Below are 19,827 nucleotides of genomic sequence, written 5' to 3' on the forward strand. Positions count from 1 at the left end.
GGAGGGAGCCCACAACAACCACGGTTAGCCAGCTCCTGATCAGTCTAGGATTGTATCCTTACTTAGTCCTTAAATCGTCTGATTTAGTTAACGGAGGTATACGATTTGTTTTGGGGGTTTAGACAACATATCTGGAAGATACCTAAAGTGATATCTTATAAAGCCAATATAAACAAACTGGATGTCATTGTATCTATTCTTTATTTTACCATGGCAATTCCAGCAATATTTTAATCTCTTTCAATCTCAAGTGGGTCCTAGCCAAGAAAGGCAGTAATTACTGCAATTGAGTATCTTAATACGTAGATCCCTGGAGCTAAACTGCCTCTTCATGTTGCCCACTCACTTTGTCCGTGCCAGAAATCTTCTGGGCTTGTTTAACATCCCTCAGTCTGGGTTGTGAAGGCTTAATGTCAATGAAGCCTGGCAGTCTTCAGCTCTCTGAGTTGCTGCCACACTATTGATTTGCCCTTATGTCTTCTATCTGCTGCAGTAATCCAAAAGTGTCTGTGGGGACTGAGGAGTAACAGAGCTAGCCGCTCTCTGTCTTTCTCTCTCTTTGCTGAGCTGCTCTGTAGTATCCCTTCATGGGAGATCTAGTGGAGATAATGTGTTGGTTCAAGTTTTTTTTAAATTAAATGAAAAGGAGGGTCTATTTAAATGAAAAGGAGGGTCTATTTAAATTAAAAGTATGGTCTCTGGGTCTAGCCTAGTAGCAGATCTGTCATGTTCGTTGTCCTGTCAACAGAATTGGGAAGTAACAGGTTACAGTTACTGGTTTTTACATGTAATAATCTTGGATTACATGTCATCTGTTACTCCCTAACCCTGTTACCTTAGCAGCTAAAATATTGTAATCAAATTACACATACTTTTGGTTATTACTTCCAGGATTACTTTTCAGAATCTGTGTGCAGTGGTGTAAAGTACTTAAGTAAAAATACTTTAAAGTACTACTTAAGTAGTTTTTGGGGGTATCTGTACTTTACTTTACTATTTATATTTGGACAACTTTTACTTTTACTTCACTACATTCCTAAAGAAAATATAGTACTTTTTACTCCATACATTTTCCCTGATAACCCAAAGTACTTACCTTTTTGAATGCTTAGCAGAACAAGAAAGAGAACTCCTGGTCATCCCTACTGCCTATGCTCTGGCTGATTCGCAAAACACAAATGCATCTTTTGTAAATAATTTCTCTATCCGTACATTTTAAAAACAAGAACATGGTGCCGTCTGCTTTGCTTAATATAAAGAATTTGAAATGATTCATACTTATATTTTAGCAATTAAATTTACTTTTTATACTTAAGTATATTTAGAACCAAATACTTTTAGACTTTTAATCAAGTAGTATTTTACTGGGTGACTTTTACTTGAGTAACTTTTTATTAATGTATCTAAACTTATACTCAAGTATGACAATTGGATACCTTTTCCACCACTGTATGTTTGCAAAAAAAATTGTTGACAGCTTTCTGTTTTCTCAATGACATTCAAATCCGCATTGAAAAAAGGTGCAAGTTTCTCCTGAGCAAGTCTGACCACAAGTCAGAGACCACTATGATGACACACCAAATACGTTTGATGGATCGCGGGAAAAGTGCAGCAATAGGCTTTTATAGGCTACAGGCCAAGCTATGTCTTCCAATGGTGTGACTGTGGCCAGTGTCCAAAGATTATCCAACTTGAATAAAAGCTTGGAGGTAAGGATGACAGTAGTGGTGTAGTCTACGGTGATACGGATATCACTTTTTATTGATATCTACATAGCGCACTGATGTGATTCACACGGATGCTTTCTCATTTAGCTTGTTGCGCCTTATGCATTGTGGTTGGCTGTCCACAAATGTACTGTATTTTATGTATGTGTGTTTTAACCCAATAATGGTTGAATTGAAGAAGTTTAAGCTGCCTATCAAGCATTGTTTTTGTGACCAGTGGACAGCCAGTGAAAAATGTGCTCTTGCAACAGTTGCATAGTGCAGATCCAGGGCCTCATTAATGTAGGGGCTTGCAGGGCTGAAGCCCCGGGGCCCGAGCTCATAGGGGGCCCTTGAGGCAGAGAAAAATGGAAGTGTGTGTGTGTGTGTGTGTGTGTGTGTGTGTGTGTGTGTGTGTGTGTGTGTGTATATACAGTATCAGTACCAAAAGTTAGGACACAATTACTAATTCCAGGGTTTTTCTTTATTTTTTACTATTTTCTACATTGTAGAATAATAGTGAAGGCATCAAAACTATTAAATAACACGTGGAATCATGTAGTAACCAAAAAAAGTGTTGTATAGCAGGTCAACAAATGGCATGTGGCAGGTTGGTTTTATGTAGTACTTGTTATGTTTGTTCCTTGTATAATGACAAACCCGGGGCTTAGGTTTAACTACTTTTAATGAACATATACTTCAGCTAGAAAACTAATTGTTTTGCCATGCAAGGCATTCTTCAACCACCTGCCCCGCGCGCATAGCCTGTTGGGTAACGCAGTCGAAATTATTAACACATAACAACACAGTACTAGTTGTTGTAGAGTTTTGTTATGTACCCATCAGTGACATTCCCTGTTGGTGTGATCATTTTCATCATTGATCACATGTGACAAGCAGTAGAAACTTATTGACTTCATGATTGGAGATTACAGATTGCCTCCTGGGCTCTGTTGTTCAATATTATGTTCTACCATTACTATGCAAACATTTGGACAATTTTAAACCAATGAGCCAAGAGCACATAATTGAGAGCAGCTCAGCTTTCAGCAGTAAACCCAGTGGATGACGTGTGAGTGGATCTCTCTGTTCCTCCTGTCAGTATTACTAGTTGTATTAGGAGAAATATGTACCACAGTAACATGAAATTATTATTATTATTAAAAGCTCTGAATAAGACCATGAGGCTTCTTCAAGAGCAGTGATAATATCAAGAGCAGTGTGCGGGTTTCTTCTTTTTTCTCAGGATTATTATTATTACCTCGATTCTATCATGTTTCAAGGTAAACCCCAAACTGTGTGTGTGCGCGTAGGTGTGTGCAGGTGTGTGTACTACTGTGCTATACTACTGAGAAAAGAGACCGACATGATTCTTAGTCAATAATGCGTCCAATTACACAATCATGTGGTTTTAGTTTAGTCTTTGACCTCTGTATATACAGTAGTTCCATGAAGGGATTATATAAATGAACTGAGTTACTTTTAAGTAACTTGCCTTTATGAACGTCGTAGGCCTACAGTGCCGTGCGAAATTATTCGGCCCCCTTGAACTTTGCGACCTTTTGCCACATTTCAGGCTTCAAACATAAAGATATAAAACTGTATTTTTTTGTGAAGAATCAACAAGCAGCGGGACACAATCATGAAGTGGAACGACATTTATTGGATATTTCAAACTTTTTTAACAAATCAAAAACTGAAAAATTGGGTGTGCAAAATTATTCAGCCCCTTTACTTTCAGTGCAGCAAACTCTCTCCAGAAGTTCAGTGAGGATCTCTGAATGATCCAATGTTGAGTATTATGTTTGAAGCACTGTATATGGTACCTTTTTAATGTTAAGTATTACCAGGTTTGATTTGATTTGATTAAGCAATGTTAACCTTTTCACGTGCGAGTTCCAAATATCGCTAACGGTCGCTCCGGCGTGAGTTAAAAAAATTAAAATGATGCGTGTGATGTCGGTACACTCACTGTTCCATAATGTGATTGTTACGCAACATGACAGTTAACCCGTAAGGCACTCAAACCAAGGCACGCTACCTGCAAATTATCGATAGGCTATGTTTCAACTTGTCAATTTCAAAGGATTTTCTAACATGTCGTTGTTAACAACTGTTTTAATTGAGGTGTGTTCCATCTCATTAATTCACGTAGAATTAGCCCATTTCACTGTTAAGGACAATTTATGTCTAAGACTTTACTGAGCCGGACAAACGTCTCTCTTCGAGGAGACCCCAAGCACTTCCCCAGTGTTTCCCCAGATCAAGTATGCAGACATTTGCATCTCCACTCAGAAAATAACTTGCACAAACCTTTTGCCCCTGGCACATTTTCCAGCTGGCGCCCGCTTTGCCTTCATTGCTGTTTTCCTTACTGATAAAACTTTGGATGTGTGTGTGTGTGTGTGTGTTACTATCAAAGTAAGTGCCTTATTACATTATAGTTTCTGGATATCGTGGTGTTGTTTCTACTGTTGCACATCGTTATGTATGTATGGAGCATAATGTATTTACGTTTTCAAGTACTAGTGACATCATGCATTCTGATTATTGCATAGATTGCAATCATGTCGTCATGTAAATGTCTGTCAGACCAAATATGTAATAACAAAACGAGTTATAGGGATTGTTCACTGACTGACTTAGATTGAAACTATCATTACTCATGGTTGCCAGCTCAGACAACCCTTTCGAAGGGTTTTATTTTTTGTTCTCCTTTGTTTGCCCCAATTTATTGATAAATCCCTCATCATAGTAATATTTCCTGCATTATACCTTCCCCCATTTCTACCCACCCACAAACCCCCTAAAATGGTTTCAACCAAGTCTGGCAACCCTGTTTAACTTTCGCGCTACTGTTAGGCTAGGCAGTAGGCTTGTACTGGGGGTAATAATCTGTGTGATTAGTCAAAAACTGTAAACAACTTGTCAGACGTCAGGTGCCAATCTAAATCAATATTTTTCGGGCAATGGGCACAGCCGAATTTGACTTTGTTTGTTTGCGTTTTATAGTGAATGGCGTTCTGGGATTGGGGAGTTTTCTCTTGTCAAACATAAACAAACATGGCTGCCATCATAAAGAATTTAGCTGCGTCTCAGCTAAACTAACAGCATCTCTTTTCTAAACAATATTACATTTATCCCTTGTGCTCACCAGAGATGTGGTGCATTGTAAACAAGTCTAGCTGTTAGGTCGCTAACTTGTGTTTTGTTTATCTGTCACCGCGACTGGTTTATGGAATGAGTTTGGATGTGTTCCGTGTGATGCTAAAATGAATTTTGCATTTATCTTTTACAATAAAAGGTAACATTGAGGAATAAAGTTGTGATTACCTTTTTATTTCCCATCAGTACAAAACATTTTAGATCCTTTTCAGACAACCATGCTGTTTAGACGTGTTTGTTGCATCATACGCTCTGTTGCTACTGTTCCAATCACATATTTGCGATGGTATGCTGCAGGGAGTACTCAACAATAATCACAAATATGTGATCATACACGTCAAAGGGTTAAGGGTTGAATGCATTCTCTGGTTAGTCTCTGTTCTCACAGTCTGGGGACCTGACTCTTTCTGCATTGAACAACGCTACCACGTTGCCTTGCGAAACTGTTAGGCCAGACAATGCCAATTTGGCTGCAGCAGGAGCGGCCTGAGCCTGGCACCTGGGCTAATGTAGGTAGGGGGAGGAAGGGATATTACACAAGAGAATCCCAAATGGCACCAAACAGTGGCTTGCGAAAGTATTCACCCCCTTTGGCATTTGTCCTATTTTGTTGTCTTTCAACCTGGAATTAAAATATAGATTTTGGAGGTTTATATCATTTTGATTTACACAACATGCCTACCACTTTGAAGATACAAAATATGTTTTTTATTATGAAACAAACAAGAAATAAGACAAAAAAATCCAGAACTTGAGCATGCATACCTATTCACCCCTTCAAAGAAAATACTTTGTAGAGCCACCTTTTGCAGCAATTACAGCTGCAAGTCTCTTGGGGTATGTCTCTATAAGCTTGGCACATCTAGCCACTGGTATGTTTGCCCATTCTTCAAGGCAAAACTGCTCCAGCTCCTTCAAGTTGGATGGGTTCTGCTGGTGTAGAGCAATCTTTAAGTCATACCACATATTCTCAATTGGATTGAGGTCTGGGCTTTGACTAGGCCATTCCAAGACATTTACATGTTTCCCCTTAAACCACTCAAGTGTTGCTTTAGCAGTATGCTTAGGGTAATTGTCCTGCTGGAAGGTGAACATCTGTCCCAGTCTCAAATCTCTGGAAGACTGAAACAGGTTTCCCTCAAGAATTTCCCTGTATTTAGCGCCATCCATTATTCCTTCAATTCTGACCAGTTTCCCAGTCCCTGCCGATGGAAAAACATCGGGGTGATGGTTTTCTCGGGGTGATGAGGTGTTGGGTTTGCGCCAGACATAGCGTTTTCCTTGATGACCAAAAAGCTAAATTTTAGTCTCATCTGACCAGATCATGTGACACTTAAATAATGTCCACCTGTGTGCAATCTAACTAATTATGTGACTTCTGAAGGTAATTGGTTGCGCCAGATATTATTTAGGGGCTTCATAGCAAAGGGGGTGAATACATATGCATGCACCACTTTTAATTTTTTAATTTTTTTTTGAAACAAGCTATATTTTTTCTTCATTTTAGTTCACCAATTTGGACTATTTTACATTTAAGTCACTTTACTAGGATTATATTAAATTGTGAAAAACTGAGTTTAAATGTATTTGGCTAAGGTGTATGTAAACTTCCGACTTCAACTGTATATAGGGACTAAGGTGCCATTTGAGATACAGCCCTGGTGTTAGATCCTCACTCGGCTCTCTGTTTGCTCTCAGGGAGTTGAAGTTTCAGCCTACAGGAGGAAAGAGAGATTGAGTGGAGGAGAGAGGGAATAGAGTGGAGGGGATGGGCAAATAAACTCCTGGAGCTATGGAGACCGTGAGAGCACAGCCACACCTCAGTGTGTCTAACATAATCTCACTCACTCACTCACTCACTCACTCACTCACTCACTCACTCACTCACTCACTCACTCACTCACTCACTCACTCACTCACACAGCAAACCTCCAGTGCATGAGACCTGCCGGCCGTATCCAAACACATCTGTCAGTTCAGCATGTGTCTCTGTGTGTGAAGCTATAGAGCTGTGTGAAGCTGTACAGTTGTGTGAAGCTTGCTAAGAAACATTTTAGCTGAAAAGGTTCTCACAAGTTCTGCAGACAAACACTTACTCTGAACATTGGAACATGTATCTGAGGTGTGTTTGTTTGTGTGCATGTGCGTGCATGTGAATTCCCTGCTTGAGTGTTGTGTGAAATGGAGATAGTGTGTCCTATTACACAGAGGATCTACAATGCCATGCCATGCAGACTGAGGGGGGCTTCAGTTTGTCTCATGCCAGATTTGACTAATGATATAGCTCGTCTCCTGAGCTGTGCATTGACTCCCTTCCCCTCGTTCTCTCATTTATCTTTCTATCTGTGTTTCTCTCTCGTGTGCACTTTTATATGGACACGCACACACAAACACACATTGGAGAAGGATACTTTACGCAGCAAAGCTGTTCCATTTGATACTGTGTTCTTGTTGGCCCTTATAGACTAGGGAGTATTTTATTGAGTCTTTACAGTAAAGGACTGAGTCTGTACTTCAATATTGATTCAGCTCCTTTTACCTGTTTTGATTCCAATCCAAACCCCAGCAGCCCATCCCATTTCCCCTGCTACACTAGCTCTTTCAGGAATAGTGTCAGGGCCTCGCCTCAGGAAGTTCCCATTACTTTTGTCCACAGCATTTCCCAAGTGTTCTGGCAACGTTCTTATTAAGTTCATATACCACATACAGTGTCCTTGAGAGAGACTGTTCTTAATAGCTCTTTGCTCTGACATCGAACATCACACTATTTACATCAAATCAGATCCATGTGCTTGTACACTGTACTATATATGGCTATGCGTTGAATGTGTTAGTGAGCTTCAACAGCTGTTCTACTGTAGCACCAGAGGATGAGATGAGTGTTCTGTTTGAAAAAGGGCCATCCATCCATCTCTCTTTGTTTAGCTGGGAACAACAGCTCTGCAGCTGTGGGCCTCTCGTGGATTGTTCTGGAAAAGGTCTGATAGAGGGAGCAATGGCTGGCTGGGTAGGTCACAGGTCAGGTGGCTTAGAGACAGAGGGGGGGGGTAGAGGGAGCGAGAGTAGGAGTGAGGTAGAGTGGGAGTGAGGCACCGTCAGCGTCCCCTTCCCTATGACAGACAGACTGACTGACTAATTAACATTCCTCTTGTTCAGTATCCATACAGACAGACCCAGCACCAGAAAACGTTACTTATTATGATTACCCAGGTTAGCTTAGGTCTGATTGGCCAACAGACTGTACAGCACCAATAATAATAATGTTAGACAATAGACAGTTGTGATTTCTTCACTAGGATCCTGGAGAAATGACTGTGTGGCTGTGAATTCTGTTCTTTATACATGTTATGCAATATTGGTGACTAATATACATGATATTTTCACTTGCAATTTGCATTTGAATAAACATGTTATGACTCAATGTTGCCCCTGAAGGCGAACAGCCAATGGTCTCTCTCTCTCACACACACACACACACACACACACACACACACACACACACACACACACACACACACACACACACACACACACACACACACACACACACACACACACACACACACACACACACACACACACACACACACAGCGAGAGACAGTCTTTCCTTACCTGACCTACAGCACAGACATCAGCCCCAAGTCAAATAATATTTACCCTGTGTGCTGCTGCTGTGTTGCTATAGTAACGAGAGAGCTGGTGTACAGATAAGGCTTCAGTCTGGAGATGAACACAGAGTGTCTCTCTGCTACATTCCGCTCTTAATGTCAGCCAGTTCAGTCAGCCAGTTCAGGTGCAGACTGACACACAAACAGGGTTTCAACGCTATCAGTCATTTACCAAAGTTACCGGAATCTTCAGTAATATTGGTAATTAACAGAAAATCTATGTCAATCTATTGTAACTTTGGTAATTTATACTTGAATAACTTGTACAAAATGTATTCATATATAGTATTCCTTTTTTATATCTGTCCATATTGTCTAAGTTTCTAGTAGATGGTTCAAGAGAAAATAGCCTAATTAGTGAAAAAAGCTTTGAATGAAAAATTGCATTATTTTCAGTTAACTCTGCAACTCTTCCAACTAAACTGCCACCAGTTTGGCGCCAAAACATGGACAACAAATTCATATTGACAGTCAAATAAATAAATGTTTACAAAAATAAAAAATATATATTTCATGCTGAAACCCTCATATTTAACACCAATGGTATTCACTAAGTTGATGGTTTATATTTAGGGCAGTGGTGGGTCTTCAGAATAAGAAGCGGAGGACCATCCTCCTCAGTGAATTTAATAAAAAATTTAATTAGTGAAGGTTATTTTTAGATAAAACTATACTAAATATATTCACTTCACCAAATAATTTTTTAAAACACTTTTGCGATGGTCTACAGTAGCCTCAGCAGCACTCTGTAGGGTAGCCCCATGGTGTAGCTTTTGTCCTCCCCTGGGTACATTGACTATAATACAAAACCTATGAGGCTCATGGTTCTCAGCCCTTCCATATATTTACACTAATTATGACAACTTCCGGAGAACGTCCTCCAACCTATCAGAGATCTTGCAGCATGAACTGGCATGTTGTCCACCTAATCAAGATCAGAGAATGAGTCTAGTACTGAAAGCAAAAGCTACAGCTAGCTAGCACTGCAGTGCATACAATGTGGTGAGTAGTTGACTCAAAGAGTGAGAAAGACGATAGTTGAACAGTTTTGAACAAATTAATTTCTTCCAAAATGAAGGGGAAGAGAGCTATATTTGGTTGTATTTTCTATGTAATTTTTTAAAACTTTCACTTAGCTAGCAAATGCAGCTAGCTAGTTTTGCCTACTCAAACATCCTGCTCAAACAGAAAGGAATGCTATGTTAGCTAGCTGGCTATGGCTAGCTATGGCAAGGTAAGCTTTGGTTTTGATAATTTATTGATATGAAGGTTTGGCTTGGAATTTGTTTAGATTTTTTTTTTTGCCTGCTATTTACAACGAGCAAACAAGCACTGTTTTGTGTGTGGTCAGGGGTGTATTCATTTAGCCTATTTGTATTTATTATTGATCCCCATTAGTTGTTGCCAAAGCAGCAGCTGCTCTTCCTGGGGTCCAGCAAAATTAAGGCAGTTTATACAATTTTAAAAACATTACAGTAAACTCACAGATTTCACAACACACTGTATGCCCTCAGGCCCCTACTCCACCACTACCACATATCTACAGTACTAAATCCATGTGTATGTATAGTGCGTATGTTATCGTGTGTGTGTATGCGTGTGTCTGTGCCAATGTTTGTGTTGCTTCACAGTCGCCACTGATCCATAAGGTGCTTTTTTTCATCTGTATTTTTAAATCTAATTTTACTGCTTGCATCAGATACTTAATGTGGAATAGAGTTCCATGTAGTCATGGCTCTATGTAGAACTGTGTGCCTCCCATAGTCTGTTCTGGACTTGGGGACTGTGAAGAGACCTCTTGTGGCATGTCTTGTGGGGTATGCATGAGTGTCGGAGCTGTGTGCCAGTAGTTTAGACTGACAGCTTGGTGCATTCAACATGCCAATACCTCTCATAAATAAAAGTAGTGATGAAGTCAATCTCTCCTCCACTTTCAGCCAGGAGAGATTGACATGCATATTATTTAAAAAAAAAAACGTTTCTTAAAAGGAACAAAACAGGGATAAACATATCTGAATTTCTCCATACATACCTACATCTGCAGCTGTTTAACTAATGATTACACCCTAGATCAGCTAGATGCAGGCAAGAGTGTGCAAGGCGGTATTGAATGTGTCACTGCCTGTCACCTTGATTGTTCAAAATTCTCTTGACCTGTGCACCTATTTTGTAAACATTAATTCGTAGTAGCCTAAACCTATCAATGTTACATTGAGCTGGGTGAATGGAATTTCATTGACAGTCATTCAATATGCTGTAGTAGAAATAAGGCCATGCTCATAAAAAAATGATCAGCACCTACCGCCAGTGATTTAGGATAATGTTTTACAGCTTTGTCATTCTATTATCGTATTTAATTGTTTAATATATTTTACATGTGATAAGGCCACACAGAGGGCCAGAGATAATTACTAACACCTGTGATAATCTGAAGTACTCAAAAGGGCCATTAGATATCTTGTGATAGATGACATAAAATCCTTGAAGAATACCATCATTCTGGCAGTTTACTGGTAAACATTGAAAGTTTGCAACCCTACACACAACAACCCTATCTATGACATCACTAACTGTTTATTTTGTTCAGTGTATATTGTTATGATGTTCTCAGTACAGTTGAAGTCGGAGGTTTACATACACCTTAGCCAAATACATTTAAACTCAGTTTTTCACAATTCCTGACATTTAATCCGAGTAAGAATTCCCTGTCTTAGGCTAGTTAGGATCACCACTTTCTTTTAAGAATGTGAAATGTCAGAATAATAGCAGAGAGAATGATTTATTTCAGCTTTTATTTCTTTCATCACATTCCCAGTGGGTCAGAAGTTTACATACACTCAATTAGTATTTGGTAGCATTGCCTTAAACAATTTAAACTTGGGTCAAACATTTCGGGTAGCCATCCACAAGCTTCCCACAATAAGTTGGGTGAATTTTGGCCCATTCCTCCTGACAGAGCTGGTGTAGGTTTGTAGGCCGCCTTGCTCACACAGGCTTTTTCAGTTCTGCTCACACATTTTCTAAGGGATTGAGGCCAGGGCTTTGTGATGGCCACTCCAATACCTTGACTTTGTTGTCCTTAAGCCATTTTGCGACAACTTTGGAAGTATGCTTGGGGTCATTGTCCATTTGGAAGACCCATTTGCGACCAAGCTTTAACTCTCTGACTGATGTCTTGAGATGTTGCTTCGATATATCCACGTAATTTTCCTGCCTCATGATGCCATCTATTTTGAAGTGCACCAGTCCCTCCTGCAGCAAAGCACCCCCACAACATGATGCTGCCACCCCTGTGCTTCACGGTTGGGATGGTGTTCTTTGGTTTGCAAGCCTCCCCCTTTTCCTCCAAACATAACGATGATCAATATGGCCAAACAGTTCTATTTTTGTTTCATCAGACCAGAGGACATTTCTCCAAGAAGTACGATCTTTGTCCCCATGTGCAGTTGCAAACTGTAGTCTGGCTTTTTTTGGAGCAGTGGCTTCTTCCTTTCTGAGCGGCCTTTCAGGTTATGTCGATTTAGGACTCGTTTTACTGTGGATATAGATACTTTTGTACCTGTTTCCTCCAGCATCTTCACAAGGTCCTTTGCTATTGTTCTGGGATTAATTTGCACTTTTTGCACCCAAGTACATTCATCTCTAGGAGACAGAACGCGTCTCCTTCCTGAGCGGTATGACGGCTGCGTGGTCCCAGGGTGTTTATACTTGCGTACTATTGTTTGTACAGATAAACGTGGTACCTTCAGGCGTTTGGACATTGCTCCCAAGGTTGAACCAGACTTGTGGAGGTCTACAATTATTTTTCTGAGGTCTTGGCTGACTTCTTTTGATTTTCCCATGATGTCAAGCAAAGAGGCACCAAGTTTGAAGGTAGGCCTTGAAATGCATCCACAGGTACACCGCCAATTGACTCAAATGATGTCTATTAAACAATCAGAAGTTTCTAAAGCCATGACATAATTTTCTGGAATTTTTCTAGCTGTTTAAAGGCACAGTCAACTTAGTGTATGTAAACTTCTGACCCACTGGAATTGTGATTAAGTGAATTATAAGTGAAATAATCGGTCTGTAAAAAATTGTGTCATGCGCAAAGTAGATGTCCTAATCGACTTGACAAAACCATAGTTTGTTAACAAGACATTTGTGGAGTGGTTGAAAAACAAGTTTTAATGACTTCAACCTAAGTGTATGTAAACGGCCGTACAGTCGTGGCCAAAAGTTTTGTGAATGACACAAATATGAATTTTCACAGTCTGCTGCCTCAGTTTGTATGATGGCAATTTGCATATACTCCAGAATGTTATGAAGAGTGATCAGATGAATTGCAACTAATTGCAAAGTCCCTCTTTGCCATTGAAATGAACTGAATCCCCCAAAAAACATTTCCACTGCATTTACGCCCTGCCACAAAAGGACCAGCTGACATCATGTCAGTGATTCTCTCGTTAACACAGATGTGAGTGTTGACGAGAACAAGGCTGGAGATCACTCTGTCATGCTGATTGAGTTTGAATAACAGACTGGAAACTCCCGAGATGTGGTGCTTGTTCTTCCTCTGTCAAACATGGTTACCTGCAAGGAAACACGTGCCGCCATCACTGCTTTGCACATAAAGGGCTTCACAGACAAGGATATTGCTGCCAGTAAGATTGCACCTAAATAAACCATTTATCGGATCATCAAGAGCTTCAAGGAGAGTGGTTCAAGTGTTGTGAAGAAGGCTTCAGTGCGCCCAAGAAAGTCCAGCAAGTGCCAGGACCGTCTCCTAAAGTTGATTCAGCTGCGGGATTGGTGCACCATCAGTACAGAGCTTGCTCAGGAATGGCAGCAGGCAGGTGTGAGTGCATCTGCACTCGAGGTTGACCGATTAATTGGAATGGCCGATTTTAATTAGGGCCGATTTCAAGTTTTCATAACAATCGGAAATCTGTTTTTTGGGGGCCGATTTAAATAAAAAAAATAAAAAAACATGTTTTTACTATTATTTTTTAATTTTTTATATATATTTTTTTATATTTTTTTATACATATATATTTTACACCTTTTATTTAATCTTTATTTAACTAGGCAAGTCAGTTAAGAACAAATTCTTATTTTCAATGACGGCCTAGGAACGGTCGGTTAACTGCCTCGTTCAGGGGCAGAACGACAGATTTTCACCTTGTCAGCTTGGGGGATTCAATCTTGCAACCTTAGAGATAACTAGTCCAACGCAATAACGACCTGCCTCTCTCTCGTTGCACTCCACAAGGAGACTGCCTGTTACGCGAATTCAGTAAGCCAAGGTAAGTTGCTAGCTAGCATTAAACTTATAAAAAACAATCAATCATAATCACTAGTTATCTAAACATGGTTGATGATATTACTAGATATTATCTAGCGTGTTCTGTGTTGCATATAATTTGACTGAGCATACAAGCATACAAATATCTAAGTATCTGACTGAGCGGTGGTAGGCAGAAGCAGGCGCGTAAACATGAATTAAAACAGCACTTTCGTGCGTTTTGCCAGCAGCTCTTCGTTGTGCGTCAAGCATTGCGCTGTTTATGACTTCAAACCTATCAACTCCCGAGATGATGCTGGTGTAACCGAAGTGAAATGGCTTACTAGTTAGCGTGCGCTAATAGCGTTTCAAACTTCACTCGCTCTGACCCTTGACCTTTAGGTGGTTGTTTCCCTTGCTCTGCATGGGTAACGCTGCTTCGACGTGGTGGTTGTTGTCGTTGTGTTGCTGGTTCGAGCCCAGGGAGGAGCAAGGAGAGGGACAGAGGCTGTACTGTTACACTGGCAATACTAAAGTGCCTATAAGAACATCCAATAGTCAAAGGTTAATGAAATACAAATGGTATAGAGGGAAATAGTCCTATAATTCATATAATAACTACAACCTAAAACTTCTTACCTGGGAATATTGAAGACTCATGTTAAAATGTTAAAAGGAACCACCAGCTTTCATATGTTCTCATGTTCTGAGCAAGGAACTGAAACATTAGCTTTCTTACATAGCACATATTGGACTTTTACGTTCTTCTCCAACACTTTGTTTTTGCATTATTTAAACCAAATTGAACATGTTTCATTATCTACTTGAGACAAAATGGATATTATTGATGCATTATATTAAGTTAAAATACGTGTTAATTCAGTATTGTTGTAATTTTCATTATTACAAATACATATAGTTTTTAAATCGGCCGATTAATCTACATTGGCATCGGCGTTGAAAAATCATAATCGGTCGACCTCTAATCTGCACGCACAGTGAGGCGAAGACTTTTGGAGGATGGCCTGGTGTCAAGTAGGGCAGCAAAGATGCCACTTCTCTCCAGGAAAAACATCAGGGATAGACTGATATTCTACAAAAGGTACAGGGATTGGACTGCTGAGGATTGGGGTCAAGTCATTTTCTCTGATGAATCCCCTTTCCGATTGTTTGGGGCATCCAGAAAAAAGTTTGTCCGGAGAAGACCAGGTGTGCGCTACCATCAGTCCTGTGTCATGCCAACAGTAAAGTATCCTGAGACCATTCATGTGTGGGGTTGCTTCTCAGCCAAGGGAGTGGGCTCCCTCACAATTTGGCCTAAGAACACAGCCATGAATAAAGAATGGTACCAACAGATCCTCCGAGAGCAACTTCTCCCAATCATCCAGGAACAGTTTGGTGACGAACAATGACTTTTCCAGCATGATGGAGCACCTTGCCACAAGGCAGCAGTGATAACTAAGTGGCTCGGGGAACAAAACAGATATTTTGGGTCCATGGCCAGGAAACTCCCCAGACCTTAATCCCATTGAGAACTTGTGGTCAATCCTCAAGAGGTGGGTGGACAAACAAAAACCCACAAATTCTGACAAACTCCAAGCATTGATTATGCAAGAATGGGCTGCCATCGGTCAGGATGTGGCCCAGAAGTTAATTGACAGCATGCCAGGGCGGATTGCAGGGGTCTTGAAAAAGGGTCAACACTGCAAATATTGACTCTTTGCATCAACTTCATGTAATTGTCAATAAAAGCCTTTGACACTTATGAAATGCTTGTAATTATACTTCAATATTCCATAGTAACTTCTGACAAAAATATCTAAAGACACTTAGGCAGAAAATGTATATTTGTGTCATTCTCATAAAAACTTTGCCACGACTGTATGTATGCATGGATAAGTCTAGCCTGGTTAAACCAGACTGAATGTTGTACTCATCATAAAACAACAGCTTATTCCACAGTAAATGAGAATACAGTATTTATTAAGGACGGCGTGAGTACACGTTTAAAGGTTTGTATTCGATTACTAATAATAAGTTCTTGAAATCCTCAAATGCAACATTTTTTTCTTCACCAAATCTTTATTAATATTGTACATTTATTGTTGGGGGGCTACAGGCACAATAAACACATTGATGTAATCTCACATCCACCCACTTTAAAAAGTACACAAGTACAAAGTTTTGATCACCATGATCATACCACAGAGCCAGAAAGTAACAATAAATGTAGTACGGAGGGGGAAAAAAAGAAGTGTGTCTCTATCGAAATCTCTGATGTATTGAGAGATTCAAGGAGCTATTATCATCGTTCAGTAATATACTCATGTCCCAAAAGTATTTAACTGCAGGGCCCTCCCACATCATTGGGGCGGCAGGGTAGCCTAGTGGTTAGAGCGTTGGACTAGTAACCGAAAGGTTGCAAGTTCAAATCCCAGAGCTGACAAGGTACAAATCTGTCATTCTGACCCTGAACAGGCAGTTAACCCACTGTTCCTAGGCCATCATTGAAAATAAGAATTTGTTCTTAACTGACTTGTCTAGTTAAATAAAGGTTAAAAAAAGTACAAGTATGGGAGTTGGGGCCAATTGTATTATGAAAAGTTTCTTTTCTTTTCTTTTTTTCTTTCTGTGAACAAATATAAAATGTATAAATTGATGGGATTATGGGATGCCAATGTCATATTTTTCCATATTCTGTTCCAGTTAAAGCGTCGTTCAGATTCACTTAGATCTGTGGATCATATTTTTTTTATTGGCTAGCTCAGAATATGAACAGTTATTTCAGTCCTTTTGGGAGCCCAGATAATTTATTTATAAATCCCATCATTGGATGGTTTGGTAGTTGGGTTTCCAAGTGGACTCCATAGGCCAACATAGCTGACCTAAATTGTAAATATTGAAAAAAGGTAATATGAATGTCTATCAATTCTTGTAATGTTCCTAAACCATTACTCTCAATCGGCAAGGTGTACGGATTCCACATTTGGACCATGAGGTGATTCAAAAGACCAGATCGTAAGGCATTATTTATTTTTTTACCGCTTTTTCTCCCCAATTGCTAGTTAGTCTTGTCTCATCACTGCAACTCCTGTACGGACTCGGGAGAGGTGAAGCTTGTACGTCCTCCGAAACACAACCCAACCAAGCCGCGCTGCTTCTTGACACAATGCCCACTTAACCCGGAAGCCAGCCACACCAATGTGTCGGAGGAAACACCATACACCTGGCGACTGTGTCAGCATGCACTGCGCCTGGCCCACCACAGGAGTCACTAGTGCAAGGACATCCCTGCCGGCCAAACCCTCCCCTAACCCGGACAATGCTGGGCCAATTGTGCGCTGCCTCATGTGTCTCCCGGTCGCGGCCAGCTGCGACAGAGCCTGGACTCGAACACAGAATCTCTACTGGCACAGCTAGCACTGCACCACTCTGGAGGCCTATCGCAAGGCATTGTTGTGAAATATTGGAGTATGAGCATGGGAGGGATTGAGATTGTCTAGATAAAGTAAGATATCTTTGGCATATAATGAGATGACGTGACCCGTAGAATTGAAAGACTATTTAGCAGGTAAAATGTATATGCTCTGAAAAAGTGTCAAACACTTCAATCTTTTTATTGTTGGGATTATGTCAAGTGCAACAAAAATATGTTTAGTTTTGTTTTCAGTTGTATATCAGAACAACCAGTAATTGGAAAACCCAGTAGCATACTGCATACTTTTTTGCCTTTAGCCCCTTTTCACACTAACTTGTGAACACTCAACATTATTTTCATAAGAGTACTTGAACACACTTTCTTTCAAAATCCCATCCCTAATATATCTTTCCTATAATTGTTTTAAGGCTTCCTCACATATATCTACTAGCAGGGGTTGGAATTGAAATTATCTTTAGTTCTGAACAGAACCACCATTTATTTTTCCGTTACACTGTTCTGACCAGCAAAATAAAGTTCTGAACCGGTTCGAACCCTAAAAAAGTACTGGTTTATATTGTTCCTTTCTGGAACACAACATTTTTGAACGTAAATTTTGAACATAAATACAATGGTTCATTGGATCAGTTTAAAAGTTTGCACATACATGCTGCCATCTAGTGGCCAAAATCTCAATTGCGCCTGGGCTGGAATAATATATATACTGTCTTTTCTCTTGCATTTCAAAGATGATGGTACAAAAAAACGCATGTTTTTTTTTCTTTGTATAACTTTTTTCCAGATCTGATGTGTTATATTTTCCTACATTCCTTTCAAATGGTATCAAGAATATGCATATCCTTGTTTCCGGTCCTGAGCTACAGGCAGTTAGATTTGGGTATGTCATTTTAGGTGAACATTTGACGGGAAAAAAGGGTGGATCCTTAAGAGGTTTTAAACAACAAGACTCACTTTACACTTGCTGACATGTTCACATTAGGCACACACACTCTGATGGTGTGGCTGAATGGTGAATAAGAGATTCTTTGTGCTGCAGGTCTGACTGTGTGTTGGCCCTGCCTGGGGCACCATTATTTCTCATACAGTACACTCTGAGGGTCTGCAGACTGTCTCTGTGCTTTATGAGGAGTCATTTATTCAGCACAGTTAGTGCAGCAGGCATGGCTGCTCACACCCCTTCTCTACCCCCACAGCAGAGTTCCTCTTTGTGGGGAAAACAAGGGGAGGTGTTAGTGATGTTATGGAGGTTTGACTGATGTTATGACTGCAGCATCATATCTTGTTATGGCTGTGTGTGGAGGATGATTTGTGGAGTGACTGACAGCAGGGAGACCATTGTTTCTCTGCTCCTGAACAACAGCAGGCAGCCAATAGGGCTGGGGTGGAAACACACACCATGCAAACTCACTAATAAATGCACTGAAAGACCCTATTGTCTAGCCGTCTCAAAGAATGAATAATTGTCTGCAGAATTGTTCATCATTTCGGGTTTTGAAATAGATTAAATCCATTTGTTAACTGGTGGAAATGTAAAAAAAAATTAAAAATAAAAATTAAATTAATGTTTTAGAGGCCACTTGAAAAACAATTCCAATATTGAAACAGGCATATCTGCCGGAATGTCCCTGTTCATGAATAAATATTTGCTGGTGGACATTTTTCCAAGTTTCTATTGAAAAATGAAAGAGGAGCAGCTTAATATTGAAGCGGAAGGCATTGTTCTACTGTTCTTTCACTCTGTAATGATAGTAATGTAATGGAGTATTTTCTCTATTTCCTCATTCCTCTTCCAGAGGGTCTCTGTGGATTGAAATACCCCCATGACTCAGGGCCTGATGACTAAGAGATGTGGTCGTGATCATTATTCCACTGGCAGAGCTTTTCACTAAGCAAGGTGGGCTCCTTATACCTGCTTCACACTGACACTCCTATCTGCAGGGTCCTATTGATCAACATAACGACCAGATATTGTAGATACACTGTGTTAGCTTTACATCTTCACATTAAGGCAACCTCTTAAGAATTAAGCTTTAAGGAGCAATTCAGCATGACTGAATGTATAGCATACTGGTCCAAAAAAACAGATTTTCACCAAGGTTTCATGATGCTTGTATCTGAGATTGTTCTATACATCAGTTGGTGTCACTATAAACTTCGATATGAGGTCCTAAACTTAACATGAAAGTGCACCCTTGTAGCGGTGTGGGCTAATACAGTCAAAATGTTTGGGTAAGTTGAGCCAATGGCAAGTTGAGCAAATGTTTTCTTCCCAGGCATAATGCAAAGCGTTATCGCTGGGATATGAAGTATCAACCGGGCCTGGCCTATGTTACAAAAGTACAAAGTATTTGTTAGGTGTTAAGCCTGTGTTTAAAATATGATTCAAATGATTAAAAGACAAAAAACTGAATTGTGTTTGGGAAATAAAGATAGACATGGTTTTAAAAAGGTAGTGGAAATATTTAATTCAGTGCAGAATTTTGTTTGTCGGAGGCTTAATTTACCCCATACCTGACTGGCCTGCACAGAGCCCTAACCTCAACCCCATCGAACACCGTTGGGATGAATTGGAACGCCGACTG

General features: G+C 40.0%; 1 protein-coding gene across 7 annotated transcripts in view; it reads left to right on the plus strand.

The window, feature by feature from the left end:
- Positions 1-19,827, plus strand: part of LOC118377295 (phosphatidylinositol 4-phosphate 5-kinase type-1 beta-like) — a 75,784-nt gene that overhangs the window by 14,581 nt on the left and 41,376 nt on the right. For 4 of the 7 annotated variants that reach the window (XM_052478948.1, XM_052478950.1, XM_052478945.1 and 1 more), the window contains one exon: positions 19,039-19,139. The exons of the other annotated variants lie outside the window; for them this stretch is intronic. The gene's annotated coding sequence lies outside the window, so the exon portion shown is untranslated. The remainder of the gene's footprint in view (positions 1-19,038; positions 19,140-19,827) is intronic. 7 annotated transcript variants of the gene reach the window in all.

This window comes from Oncorhynchus keta, chromosome 25 (genome assembly GCF_023373465.1).
Source record: "Oncorhynchus keta strain PuntledgeMale-10-30-2019 chromosome 25, Oket_V2, whole genome shotgun sequence".
In the NCBI taxonomy this organism is placed as follows: Eukaryota; Metazoa; Chordata; class Actinopteri; order Salmoniformes; family Salmonidae; genus Oncorhynchus; species Oncorhynchus keta.